The 7,497-nt window shown below is 31.6% G+C and overlaps 1 long non-coding RNA gene across 1 annotated transcript; it reads left to right on the top strand.

Annotated features, from left to right (window-relative positions):
- The first annotated feature begins 1,521 nt into the window (after nt 1–1,521).
- Nucleotides 1,522–3,988, top strand: LOC127719042 (uncharacterized). Its single transcript, XR_007990131.1, has 2 exons — nt 1,522–1,745; nt 3,956–3,988. It is a non-coding gene; the product is annotated as an uncharacterized LOC127719042 (long non-coding RNA).
- Nucleotides 3,989–7,497: the final 3,509 nt, after the last annotated feature.

Below are 7,497 nucleotides of genomic sequence, written 5' to 3'. Positions count from 1 at the left end.
AATATTTGGATTTTTTAGATTTTAAAGTCTTATGCTATAAATCTTGATTATTTTTTTTTACATATATCTTTTTCAGATCTAATATCATATGTTGTGTGACAAGGCACTAAAGAATTAAAAATTATTTTGCTGCTAATCTATATGAATTTCAATTATTTGTAAATAAGCTATTAGAATTTTTTTTTGTCAATATATGAAACAAATATTTACTATATTAAAAGCAAGTTCAAAAACATACCACATTTGAAGGTATCAAAATTTAAATTAGTTTGTTAGATGTGTGGTTTTATGTCAATGATTGATTGATTGAATGGTGTTTAACGCCACTTTCAACACTAGTGTTCTTTTTTATGGTGGTCAGTATTTATTGGTGGAGAAAGCAGGAGTGTTTAGAGAGAACTGCAACCTTAAGTAGAAAAACTGTCAATATGATTGTAGTCTAGACCAATAAATCAATTATCATAGTAAAAAAAAGCGCAGCTGCCATGTGCAGGATTCCAAATTCCCAACCTTAGTGTTTACAGGCTAGTGATACAGTAATTTGACTACTTAGATCATTCGGCCAACAAGGCCCCTGAAAAAACTGAGGCCAATGTCAATGAGACAGTAATAGTATAGCATAGAAAAATATCAACATACACTCTTCATCTATAGAACATGTCTCAACATATATATGAAGCTGTACATTTTTATGACATTCAGTTCTTTCATTTTTTTGCCCCCCCCCCCCTTTCCCCCCGTAGTGGAGGGGGCATTAAGTTTTATCCTTGTCCGTCTGTACGTACGCACGTTCGAAATTAGTTTCAATTCTCTTACTTTAGTTGGCCACAACTAAATGTTATGAAACTTATACACAATGCTTATTACCACAAAACACAGATAAAGTGTGAATTTTGGTGGCGTCACTTTTACCATTCTACAGTTATGCCCCTTTACAAATGGAAAAATTCCTGAATTATTCGTTTCCGTTCTCTAACTTTAGTTTGCCTCAACTAAAGTTTATGAAACTTATACACAATGCTTATTACCACAAAAAAACAGATCAAGTTTGAATTTTGGTGGCGTTTATTTTTATTTGATTGAATTACATATTCTTCAGTTTCTGCACATGTTATTATAATTATATTTTTTTCTGTTTCAGGTCTTTTAACCTTTAAAAGTGAGGCTAGACACTACAGATGTAAAGATGTAAAGATGTACATTTCTGTATGAATATCCAATAACTTGTAAGCATTCTTTTAGATAAAGTTCTATTACAAAACAAAACAAAATTTTAAACAATTGTTAATAACAAGAATGGCCTGGTATATCAAAACCTTGTGTCTGAAATCATCTTAAATACATTTTCTACAAATCAGGTTTATAATATTTGATGTGGTCTTTTTCTGTCTCCCTGTGAACATGTACATGAGAACACACACACTCATGCACACAACACACACATATATATCATTGACAGTCACACATTTGATACACGTTAATTATTATAATTAAATACTTTTATCTTTTTTTCAGGTAGCATGGAAAAATTTCATTGCCTAGCAGGACTAGGCTTTACTGTTTCTGTGAATAAAAGACTGGAGATAGATGAAGTAGAAGACAAATTTATAACTAATAAACTACTTCTTGAATTGAACACCATTACAGAAAGGTCCAATGGTGTTTACACGTACCAGGATGTCCTCAACTGGATATCAAGTCTTAGTGGTAAAGAAAATGTAACCAACAAAAGCTTATATTTAAAGGTGAAATCTATACTACTGAAAATCAAGACAAAAGTTTCAAACCTTAAGAAAAACAAACTTAACAGGGAACATGTTGAGAATTATTTGAATATGGTTATAGACACTGATTGGTTGTTAGAAATTACAGAAACAAGAAAGCGTCAAAACAATGATACAGAAAGAATTTCAAATGTAATATCAAAGAAAAGAGAAACAAATGATTTGAAACACAGAAATAATGGCAACACATGGAGAGAAGCAAACAGAAAACTAATTTTTAAACTTCATAAATGTGAAAAACAGTTAAGTCAGACAGAAAGAAAACTGAAAATATCACAGACTCAAAACAAAATAAACAAGAAAAAATATACCCAAGTATTCAAGTTTCTGAAAAAACTTAAAAGTAACACCGAATTAGAGACAAAAAGAGATAAAGAGAAAGTACGATATTGGAAGCAGCAAACTCAAACTAAACTGGACAATTTGAAAACAGCCAAAGAAACCCATGAAGAAATACATAGACTGAATTGCTTAGAAATCACAGATCTAAAAAAACAGATTACATGACTTAGAATTGGAACTAGAAAAAAATGAACACACTGCCGAAATAGATTTAACTGAGCAGAGTAAATTTGGAAGATATACCTATACAGCAGAGACAGATTTATGCATAATGGAATTATTGAACTGCCATGTTCTCTTTGATAGAGTTGATACTGTCATAAAAAGTGTTCTTTCTCTCTGCAAGTTGAAAGCTAAAGATGAAATCTTACCAAAGACAGAATATGTTTCGTCTGTTAATGTCCGTAGACTTGCCATCAGTCAGGCTCACATTGCAGAGACATGCATAGAAGAAAACAGAACATTGTACACAGACGAAACAAGAAGAAATGGACAGTCATATGGCGTTTTCATAACATCCAGTGAAAACCAAGAACCATGATTATTGGGACTGAAGCACATGTCTAGCAAAGCTTCAAAAACAGATTTAGAAACACTTAAAGAAATTCTAAAAGAAATTGAGGATCGTACTCAATATTTGCAAAATGAAAATCCTCCAAGTTTGGCTTATAACATTTTGAAAAATATTTCAAATACAATGTCTGATAGAGCTGTGACAGCAAAATCATTCCAGAAACTTCTGCAAGATTACAGAACAACTTTTCGGAAAGAAAACATGGACAACCTTAATGAACTATCAGAACCAGACCAATTACTGATTACTAAAATGAAAAATTACTTTTGTGGTCTTCATCTTTTAGTCAATATTGCAGAGTTGATGTGCAGTATCTTCAAAGAATGGGAGTAAACTGTGATAAATAAAGAAGTAGTTGGGGAGTCAGCAATTATAAAAACAGTAAGAGAAGTATGCAAGGCATTTGTTCCTGGCGTGGACAATAAAAATGGAGCATTACTAGAGCTAAAACCATACCTGTCAAAAATCAACGTTAAATATCAATTGAAGACATTCCAGGGTAACCGATTCAACATTGTCTTCCATAATGGAGGAGTAATATATTACCTTCATGAATATTTCATTTACTTCCTTGAAAATATAAAAGCAAAAGGCAATACCAACACCTTGAATGAGCTGATGAAAGACGTATTGAGAAATTTGAAATGCAGTCACAATATTGAAGGCTTAAGGGCATTAGGAGTTTACAATAAATTTATAACATCACCTCTTTGGAAAATTATTGAAGCTGACAATACACATATTCTAGACATGAATGCGCACTACCATAATCTCATCCAATTTTTAGAAGATGTTGCTACAAATATAGAATCAGCAAACGAACTCTTAACTGGCGAAAAGCGACCATTCCCCGTTATAAAGATAAAAAAAAGATGAAGACTGTGAAGTTTTGGTCAAACAACAGACCAATGATGCCAAAACTGATAGTCTGTAAATGCAGATGGCCGCCGCAATATGCAAATCATTAAAAGAAAAAGTAAAAGATCATTTACCCGGTGGGAAATTTGAAAATGTTACAGCAGATGTACAAATACAAATGAAATCAGTCATCCCACACAACAAATTACCTGAGTGGGTATTTGGATACCTTGATTGGCTCCTTATACACAGACCAAATTCAACAAGACTAGCCAACGAAGCACACATCGTATACAAATTAAACAAAACATCAGAGTGGCTCCACAAAAAAACTGAACTAGAGATTGAAAAGCTAGTTCAATGGTCAAAAAGAATGTTACCCAGAATCAAGTTTCAGGAGAAAGAGAGAATCAAAGAAATAAAAAAGCAAATGGAGGATTTAATCAAAGCAAAGGAAGAAACAAGCAAGACAAAAAAAGCTAAACAACTGGATGAGAAAAGAGAATTACAGGATGCCATCTTTGTACAAGGGCTTTGAAAGTCAAGGCAAGAAATGGAAATGAAACTACAGCAGAAGTAAAAAAAAATGAAAAGAAAGATGTTGACTAATCAAATAAAATTTAGACAGTTAGTCCTAGAACAATCAGCTAACAAAAACACTTTCTAAATAAGCAGATTTGAAGGCAAACCAGTTACTATAGATATGCTGATGTCGAACTTGGAGATCTTAATAAGATTGAAACATGTATCAGGTAAGTAGTTACCGCTCATAAAACAAATATGTTATTAACAACACATTGAATTTTGGTATATGTTGGTGAGACAGCAAACAAACAACACAGTCTAATCACAATAGGAAATAAATTACTTCAAATTGGCCTGTTCATTTACTCAGTAGATTTATTTATTAATCTTATTAAGTTATGCTGATCTAGTTTTACAAGTGCAATATTACTACAAGTTTAATTGCAAGAAAAACACCTCGTGAAAAATGCAATATTCAGCTCTTCATACAAAAATTCTTGTTAGTAAGAATACTCTTTTTTGTGAAAAAAAACTTGCAGGTTTCTATAAATTAGAAGTCGAGTTTCAACAGACCAGCACCTTTGATATTTTACAAACAAATAACCAGATTGCAATCAAAGAAAAATTACAGTTACAAAATACAATTGAGAAAAAAAAAAAACGAAAACTGCTGACTGAGTACTTACAACAAATTTTCTTTTAATCAATTTGACTTTTGTAGTATAGATTTCAAACTATGAATAAGCTATATGTAAATATACACCTTAACATAGCAAACCTTATTTTTCAGAAATAGAAGTAGATGTAGAAGAAACAGTGACAGACGAATAAATGGCAACATATGAATGAACATAAACTTTTGTTTTTGCAAAAAATTGAAATAAAACACATTTTCTCTTTGATTTATTTTAAATATGAACAATGGGAGATGTTGGATACACTTTAATGAGACAGCAAGCCAGCAGCACAATAACAATATGTATCTGGAGTTCATATCAAACTGGATACAAAAATGAAGATTGTGGTTTACATTAAAATTATAATACATATAATATAGTTCGGTTGAAAGTTAGGTACTCTTTTAGGCTTTGATACAATTTGCCAAGTTTATTTAGATTTATTGTTTAAGAACTTGTTCATGAATAATTTCTGTATTCCATGAATAATTTCTGTATTCCATGTTAAAGATAATATATCTGTATAAAAATAAGGAGATGCGGTATGATTGCCACTGATACAACTATTTTTGAAATTTTTCTGATAACTTTTTTTCTTGTCTGGTTATGTCTTTCATGACCACTTCATATGGACTTCCCTCTGTGATAAGTTTGCATGGTAAATATGTAACATTATTTTTTTATTTCTTGCATATTTTTAGTGAATAGCATTCTTTTAATGAGTCATGACAATAAAAATGATATGCATTTTTTTTAATCTTTCCATGGTATGAAATAACATTATTTTCTGAACCTCAATTTTTGCTAAAATATGATGTTTTGGTACTGCTGTGACCTTCTCCATGCTCTCTAAAGAACTTTAACATCTATAATAATTGTTTGATAGTGATTCATTATGTATATGTTCAATTACTAAAGTATTTCTAAGGGCTATATAACAACTATTTAGTCTATTGCCATAAGATCAAAACGAGCCAATTCCTCCAGGGTAGAAAATGCGCCAAAAGGGGAGACAATGTCCTTGGAAAAAATGCCCCATATTGATGACCAGAAATAATGTCATTTTTTTAATAGGTAATAGGTATGCTTCAAATTGGGGTACACAAAAATTCCTCTTCTGTTAAAATGGTGAAAGCTGCAGTGCCACTATCATTTGATTTCAACAGTATTACATAAAGGCATTTAGTACATGTATAATAGATATTAGTATTGCATTTGAAAGCGTTTCGATAAAAAGTTTACTTTTAAATGGGACATCTATGCAATGAAAAGGAATTTAGTCGTAATGTTTCATTGCTACTTCAGTTATATACTCCAAAGAGGTCACTTGTTAGTCTCAAGACTGAAGTGGGGTGCCTCATGGATCAGTTCTAGGTTATTCTGTTTTTTTTTGCATTCGTAAACGATTTTGCGGACGACATTTTTAGCTTAAACTAGCTATTTGCTTCAAAACAAACAAGGTATGACAAACCACACTTAATTATATGATTCAGATAATACACGTCGTTTGTCATAATGGTTTGATGGAGCAGTAACCAGATCGCAAATTCACTCATGGACATCTTTGTCCAGCTTATACTTTAATTGGACGGAAATACATGATTTGGTGTGTTTCAAATGCGTTTCACATTCAGTTCACATTCATCGCAGTTTGCAATGTACACTGACCAGAGGAGAAATGAAACAATAATAAAAGTCCGCAGAAATTTGACGATTATACGATTTCTTCTCGAATATGCTTGTGAGTTCCTTGATTATTGTGGAACAGGAAACTTGCGTCGAAACGAGATGGTTAAAATTTAGGCTGTTTTATTCTTTGCATAAATGAGCTATGTTAGTATCAATAATCCAAAGGGGTTTGATAAGAAACCATTAAACATAGATGGGAACAAAATAGTTTGGTGTGTTGTATTAAATTTTCGCTGGTGATTATTCAGATTGCTGTAACAAACTACTTGATACAATCTTAGAAACTTGCATATTTAAAAAATACATTTTAACTGATTTTAGTATTTACTTTTATCATCAGTCATTATTTCTGTCTATCTCTATTTTGGTTTGGAATAAATTGAAGATGATATCCAATTATCCAATTATTAGCATCCATCAAAACTTTCAAACATCAGCTGAAACTACAAGGTAGATTCAAATCACCTAAAATCTAAAGGTAATCGATACATTAGTAATTTACATACTAAAATTTTGAAATGGATGTTGCTCGTTAAAAAGCGACTTGGTTTATGCAAAATTGAAACTTGGTGATATTTGCAGCTGTAGAATCAGTGTTGAAACCTCAGCATATTAACTTTGGGACATTATAGCTACAGCGAAACGAAGAGGTATATATATAATCTATATAAGTTCACAGTCTCAAACTTGTTGCACTGACACATATCTCTATAGATCGAATAACATGTGAAATCAACACATATATTTTAAGTTAGTTCTGACATACATGAAATAGACTGGTTGTTTCGAAATGTTTGATGAGAACCGTGAGCCACAACCAGAAAATGTATACCTAGCGTTTTATTCTTTTTTATGTTTACTATACCATGATAACAATTTTTAATACTGTGTTGTGAAGAAAGCTTACAGTCGCAAAACCTGTGATAATGAAAGAAAAAAAAAGAACTCACAGATACCTTGATATATAATGCCTCTATAGCTAACGTTCTAATATATAAGTATACAAATTGTTAAACACATACACTCTGTTGATTTGTTCTCCTGGCGT

Source organism: Mytilus californianus, unplaced genomic scaffold (assembly GCF_021869535.1).
Source record: "Mytilus californianus isolate M0D057914Y unplaced genomic scaffold, xbMytCali1.0.p SCAF_10, whole genome shotgun sequence".
Classification (NCBI taxonomy): domain Eukaryota; kingdom Metazoa; phylum Mollusca; class Bivalvia; order Mytilida; family Mytilidae; genus Mytilus; species Mytilus californianus.
This window is presented reverse-complemented; position numbering and strand designations above follow the sequence as displayed.